The sequence below is a fragment of the Montipora capricornis genome, chromosome 7 (genome assembly GCF_036669925.1).
Source record: "Montipora capricornis isolate CH-2021 chromosome 7, ASM3666992v2, whole genome shotgun sequence".
NCBI lineage: Eukaryota > Metazoa > Cnidaria > Anthozoa > Scleractinia > Acroporidae > Montipora > Montipora capricornis.
The window spans coordinates 8,973,705-8,980,962 of record NC_090889.1 but is presented as its reverse complement, the minus strand read 5'-3'; the positions used below and the strand labels follow the sequence as shown (position 1 = coordinate 8,980,962).

General features: G+C 36.5%; 1 long non-coding RNA gene across 1 annotated transcript; it reads left to right on the top strand.

Moving 5' to 3' along the window:
• Positions 1 to 1,674: 1,674 nt before the first annotated feature.
• On the top strand, positions 1,675 to 5,666 carry LOC138058154 (uncharacterized). Its single transcript, XR_011133809.1, has 3 exons — positions 1,675 to 1,767; positions 4,619 to 4,686; positions 5,414 to 5,666. It is a non-coding gene; the product is annotated as an uncharacterized lncRNA (long non-coding RNA).
• The last annotated feature ends 1,592 nt before the right edge of the window (positions 5,667 to 7,258 follow it).

The following is a 7,258-nucleotide window of genomic DNA, read 5'->3' as shown; positions in this document are numbered from 1 at the left end:
TCATCTGGAAAACGGTTTGGAAAATGCTTTCTTTCTGCATTTTTCGCTGGTTTCAATCCAGTTTGACATATTATGATAGCTGTTATAACACCTTTAAACATTTTTACAAGGCTTGGGAATTTGCTTTCATTCCGTGGACAGTTAATGTGGTAAAGCCTCGCTTTGAAACACATGCAGCTGCGGCATATTCTTCAAAATGGCATTATAAGTCCTTGGCGTTGTAAAAGCATTCCATACCCGCAGTTTAATTATAGGATATTATTTAATTTTGAAACTCGGATATTGCAATTCTAGCTTTCTGATTGACTTACTCAATCTTGGTTATGAGCTCTTATACCGAAATGACCTTATATGGAAACAGATTGCGTCGGTCACTTTTGTAAAAACTGAGACAACATCCTGTCGTTCTCCACTTATGTCCAGGTTTGATCCTAATTAGATGCACGCCCAATTTTGACATCCAACACAAAGTGTCCCTTTAAGTTTAAGCATTTGTAGCCTATTTTCAAAAATAAAGTAAGCGTAAGGGTTAGCGTTATTTTTAGCTTTGGGTAAATGCAGCAGTTAATCTTTACTTAAAGAGCAGCATTTTGGGGACACTTTGTGACATAAATTGTACGTATTCTGACACACAAGTGATGTTGACTTTGGCGAGAAGAGCAAGGGGACACTTGGTGACGCTTATTGAAATCCGCATGCATCTAATTAGGGTCAAACCTGGACATATCTGTGTCGTTCTGTAAGTAAAACAGTTCAGAATTTAAAGAAAACTATATAAAACAAATATTACATTCGCGCTTAATGCATATGAGACTGGTTAAAGCCAACTGATATCATGCGCTCTCATGGAATAATTGTTAAATATTATTTCATATATTTAACAATTATTCCACTAGCGCTTGTTGGATATGAGATGATAGATAGCCAAAGAGGCGCGTAGCCAATCAAAACTCTCGAATTGCATTATCCAATGATCCAGTTTTTCATAATCACTATTACACATTCAACTATTAGGAGACATATGATATTTCATATATTCACTATCACTATCGCAAACATACTCTTGTTTTACTTACTTTTCTCGGAAGAAATCGTTTGCCGTTTTTGCTGCGATTATTACACATCATCAGACCAACCCTACATGGTTTGCTTTGTGCATGGCAAAGAAACATGACCTTAACGGTGAACAGGACCGAGAGAAACAATCCCATTTTTCTGATCATTTTTTGCAGTCCAGAGAGCAACCACAAGATAACGGTTTTTAAGTAGTATGTGTTTTAGGAAAGGCTCTCGGATGACGCGCACCGTGAGGTATAAAATCCTTTTAATAACCAAGACGGTAAAAAGCAGAGTATTTTTTCAGCTATTTTGGCGGCATCTGATCAATAAACACACCAACGCAAAGGATAGGTTTGTTGATGCTTTTTTTTAATTGGTGGTCGTAGGTTGATCGAAGGTTTCTTTTCATCTCTCAAAAATTAATTACGCGCAAAGTGGAGAAGGACAAGCGAAACGTAATCTAACGTCAGCCTAGTGAGATAGCGTGGATCTGATTGTCTTAATAATGAAATGCAATCGAGTTTGCAGCCAACTTTGTTTGCTTTTTAAAATGAGTTAAGTGTACTTATATAGTTCTGGCACCTGCAAATTTCCGTTTCTTAGGCAATCCCTCACCAAGAACCGCTTATGAGTTGATCAATGTCTAAGACTCTTGGCTGGCGACGTCATTTTTCGTCTGGCAAGTCACATCTTACGTACAATTTACAGGTATATATCAACATCTATGATGGATAGGCTTAGTAATTTTTCAGTTCATTAGGTAGATTCAAGGTAGCCAAAATGCATGCTGTTACGTTGAAGATTTCATATAATTTCGAGTTTACTTCAATTGACTGAAAAATCAATAAAATACAGATCAATTTATCTAGTGTTTAGACAAGAAATCCGTTAAATGAATCTTGAAAAGAACCGACTTCAAAGAGAACTTTAAAAATGTCATTTCTCAAACCTTGTGTAATTTCAACAAAGATCGGCACCACTAAGACAGAGGAAGCACTGAAATAACAAGTGGAACTCTTTCAATGAGTTTATGTCAGTTGTTCTTATTTCAATCATGTCTTCTTAATTGATTTGATAATGGCAGGGTTGCCATTTAAATGTAAGTTTAATTAAGCGAGCATCCGAGAAATAAGCCACCTTGAACAAGATAATATGCTTCAAAGTTTCGCGCCTAAGCGCTTGTCAGAGTAACTGAGAATCGATGCGTCCTCTTTAATACTTCAACTTATGTATACTTAGCTCTGCTACCACCGCATTGAGCACTTTACGCCAAGGTTGACTCGACCTCCACATTTATATATATATATGAAAAGGTTTTTCTGGGGGTAAACGTTTGTCTGTTAGTAGTTATCAAGTAATTTTGGGATCCCGCGCTAGACTTTGAATGATCTCTTAGCTTCAGTCTTCAAAAGGGTCATTTTGGGCAGTTTCCCCAAAGGGATCCACAAGCCATTGTTTGCCTTATTATGTGACAGTAGAACGATTAACAGAAGGAAGCAGTATTTTCTATGCAGTTGCACAGCAGCCACTGCAATTAAAGAGCATGTTGTCATTTAGGGTCATTTTCATTCTCGCATGTCGGGTGAAGATCACAAAAGTCACGATTAATTTGAAAAATATTTTTTTACGGGGAAAATTTAGCAATTGCAGAAGTGTAAATATGAAAGCGCCCACTGTGGGTGTAAACCGAACCATCCCAAGACAAATTTATGACCGCGGCTTATTCTAAATTGAAAAAAAACAAAAATTCACCAAAATTTCGATGAAATTTGCTACGTTTTCTTTTCTCTCCAATATACGAATAATAACCTCATCGAGACAGCTGCCGTGACAGGAGGAAACAAATTCAAAGTCGTCTGCAGTCATGTTTAATGTTTTCGATTTTGCCTGCTATTGTAGTACACCATTAAAGAGACAAAGATTGGCGTTTTGGTCATTAATCAGTTTCGAGAGGCAAAATCATTGAAAAAATAATTACGATGATTAAAAACTCATAAGTTTCTTTTCTAACTGCACTGGGAAAATAATTGCACCGACATTTAAAGCGTTATTTCTTAAAACTACATACCAGAAGGAGTATGAAAATTAAAAGAAAGTTGCGATAGCAAGTCAAAAACAGACAACCTTGCAATAGGGTTTTCACCTGCTTTTAACAGGAAGCAGTTTTCATCACAATTTTAACCATTAAAACACGCTACTTTTCTCTCTTTCTGCTGCTTCCAATAGTGAAAAAATATAACTGACATATGAGACGATTAACCTTAACTTCAGTAGGGCAACAAACTGTTGTGCTTAAACCGCCTTGTCGCAAAAAAAATCTGTGGTAAGACAGTTATTCCGCTCAACATCAACTTGTAGCATTACGAAAACATGAAGCTTAAGTTACTTAGCACGTGCCTCACGCAATTATAATATTATTTTTTCCCTTTCATTTTTAAAAAATTGCCTGGTGAAATGATGGGTGGTAAGGAATTTGTCACCAGGGCCTGTATAACCGTCACTATGCTTGAATTTTGAATACTGGCAGAAAAATCACCATAGGAAATAGATTACTGTTTATGCTAGAGAAAGAGTTAATTTTTTTAACTTTGTGCCTAACAAAGTATTGACCAGAAGTTGGATTGTGACGTGTTTACACATGAGCCGGACTGTTTAAATTCCCTACAATTTAGGAAAACCGCAATACTGAAGACAATAAAATTCCCAGACAAAAGTTGCGATAAAAGTTCAAAGAGCCGAATACCAAATTGTAACTTAAAAATCGAGTTCGTGAATTTTTGCAAAATGGGTGCGGATGGTAGAAAATAATAAAATGACGGTTGTGTTTTACAAAAAGCAACTCATGAATTTTGCAACCGATATGAGAAATAAGAATTAAATTTGGTTCTAGACAAATTGAAATAAGAAAGGGAATGATTTTCCATATAACAGTGCTCAGAATTGCCTGGATTCAGTAAAGAAAAAAATGAAATGTTAGACTTCCTGATTGATAACGCTTATGATTGGTGACAAATGTGGGAAATTTCTATACAAGATTAATGTCATTAATGTTACTTTTATCTGACTTGTAATTTTTAGTTTAAAACGCACAAAACGTACTCTTATGCTTACACACTCTTATGATTCACTATTTCCTTACTAATTTAAATATAGGATCTACATGTCAACATTTCAATAAAAGTGCAGTCAAGAACAGGAAATTCATCGTCTTGTTCCAATAATGAGTACAATGGATCAAAAGAAACAAAACGTGGAATTGGTTTTTACATCCCACAAGCCTCTTGGATCTTAAGTATTTTTCTATTGAGATGTTAGAGGGAATTCATTTCCTAAATTTCCTGGAATTTTAAATGATTTTCCCCTGTCATAAAGTACTTTTCATCACCAGTACATATATATTGCTTCCTTAAACTTTAAAGAGAATTAAGCTACATTGACGATTTAAGTTGTCTTCTTGACGTTCCCGTTCCTTTTTTCCTTAGTGATATGAAACAGTATCTTTTACAGGTGGCCCTGGTAGCTTTGGTGTTCACAGTTGTGTTTGTTTGCCGACTTGTAGATACAAGCCCCCGATGCCGTCCTGGTTCAATGGCTTGCCTCGGTGGTCGGTCGTTTCTAACGAAAAAGGTACAGAGTATTCAATGTCTTATTAAATATATTACATATTGTAGGCCTCAGCATTCCTTTTCCGTTGGATGCTGTTAATTGAATATGGGGTGAATGAATGAAAACTGAGTTAACAAAAGCCTAAAATACAATTTCTTTGCCAATGTGAGAGAAATTTCTTTGCCAATGTAATTATAATTCTTGATCGTAAGACGATAACGACTCACTTCAGATTGACATTCAAAAAGGGACATTTACTAATCCTATAAAGTGAAATTTCAGTTATATACGCACGCTGTCGAATATCCAAGAGCCGGTAAAATTGTATGGACGTGGATAATTACCACGTACGTAAGAAGAGGCAGTTAAGCATTTGGTTCTGTGGTCTTCTTAATTCAATGTTCAATTTTATATTTATTTTTAATTTTCAAATTAACCAACCAACCAATCAACAATATTTACCAACCTTGATAATTTGCTTTTGTAATGTAGCAATTGCTCCTATATTTATTCAAGGTACATTGCGTAAGGGTTTTTTTTTTCCACTGGAACTGAGACAGACGTATGCCTGTATGAATTTAAAGTTTCAGCAAGGTTTAGGTCTTATTTGGATTCTCGCTTTCACTTGGGAATTAGTTGCCACCATTCTAATAGGAATCTTTTACGAGGCTATTTAAAATGAACTGTCCATTTTTTTTAATAAAAAAGTAGTAGTCTCATCGTTTTCCTCTTTTTTCCTTTTAAACAGAAATGTGTCAGTACCTTAATGGGTGCCACAGAGAAGACTCCGGGAAGAAAGCGAAGCATACTTGAATCGTGAAAGGGATTGTATCTTACTATTCAAAAGAGTAGAAAAGAGAAAACAAATTTAAAAGTTGAAAACCAATTGAATGGAAAGAAACTTTTTGACGCTACGGTATTCTGAAAAATACTTGTCATTCAGAGATTTTCTGAGCTGAGATTTTCATTCAAAGTTCAAGTACAACCTCAAGTGCACCTGATATGCATAGATAGTGCACATGGAGATACTTGTTATTCTGATCAAAGAGATGTAATAAATTTTCCTACTCGAGATTCTCATTCAAAGTTACTACTTCAAGCTGCGTCACATCACTGCGCCTCTTCCTAGAAGTATACTGTTTTGACCTTATTGCGATGGTGACACATACAAACACAATTTGAGAAGCGCTTTGCGGACATATGTCTGAGTCTAACAAGTGATTTGCGATTTTTATTAGCATAGTACTTACGGCAAACGGCCATCGTCAGGCTGAAATTTGCGTTTCGCCAGAAAAAAAAATTGTGTAATTGTTCCTCATTTCTCATGCTTCTCATGATCAGGTCGTCTTCAGATATCGAGTAACTTATAGAAAGAAAATTTTCGTAGCTTTATATTACAAGCAACATCGATGCTATATCCCTCTGTGGCATTCAACGACCACTTGATTGCGAAACTCTAATAAAAATGATCACCGCATTTGAAAGGAGATTGTGATAGCCGATATCCAAGTTAAATCTACGACTTGCTAATGATATCTGAAGCAAAGTTACGGTGCATCTTGATATGATTTCATGTTAGGATTTGATGTGTGATTCGAACTAGGATGCAAACAAACAAAATCTAGGTATCAGCTAACTACTTAAAGGGAGGAATAAAGGCCTACGCGAAACAAAGTCACAGAGAAAAATAAAAAAGATGTAATGTCGACTTACTTTGATGTAGCTCCTAAGTAGCAACCATATCGACTGAATGAAATATATATATGTTATTTACCAAGCACAAGAGCCGTACTGGAAGAATATCGGCCAGAAGTCTTGACAATACGCACTCGGTCTGTACAGAAAAGACAGAGGGTCGATATTCTACCAGTACTGCCCGAGCAAGCTTGGTCAATAAGAGATTTTTTACACAACTTGAACCTGTATTTGAAATTTCTGAAAATTCCTATCTTTAGGATTTTGGGAAAACTATGTGCAGCAAAGCTTTTAATGAACGCAGGCTTGAATGAGTCAAATTTTTGTTTTTGTACTAGTAAGCTATTACAGTGCTAGAAGCAATTTGCACGGCCTTTATTCAACCATTAAGATTTGTTGTAATTCGCTGTCAACGGTGACGGAAACTGTTAACTGTCGAAAGAGCCAGCGTTCCACTACCCTGCGAGTAGTGTCCCCTTCGATCGTCCTAGAGAAGTCGGGAAGAGGAAGAAGACTCTGCCAGCCGCGCTGACGGTTGTAGTCGGATGTGGAATTGATCTGCCTGGAGAAACCGCACCAGACAGTTTTTACCCAGAGGCGTACGATTGTACGAGATGATGACGGACGTCGTCGGATTCCTTTGGTGAAAAACGAGTCTTCGAGTTTCTTCATGTCCGCTGTCCTGTGGTTTGTGGATTCTTCGAAGTACTGCATCGGACATTTCTAATCGAAATTTCCGAACTCGTTTCATACTCTTCGCCATCTTTTCATTTTGGAGATCATTGAAGAATGTCAAATTCAGACGATAACATTTCCCTTACCTCTTTAGTTTCGTTTATGCATGTCAGACGTCGTTTTCTTTAGTGCATTGATTGATCTTTGTGAAGAAATAAAATCT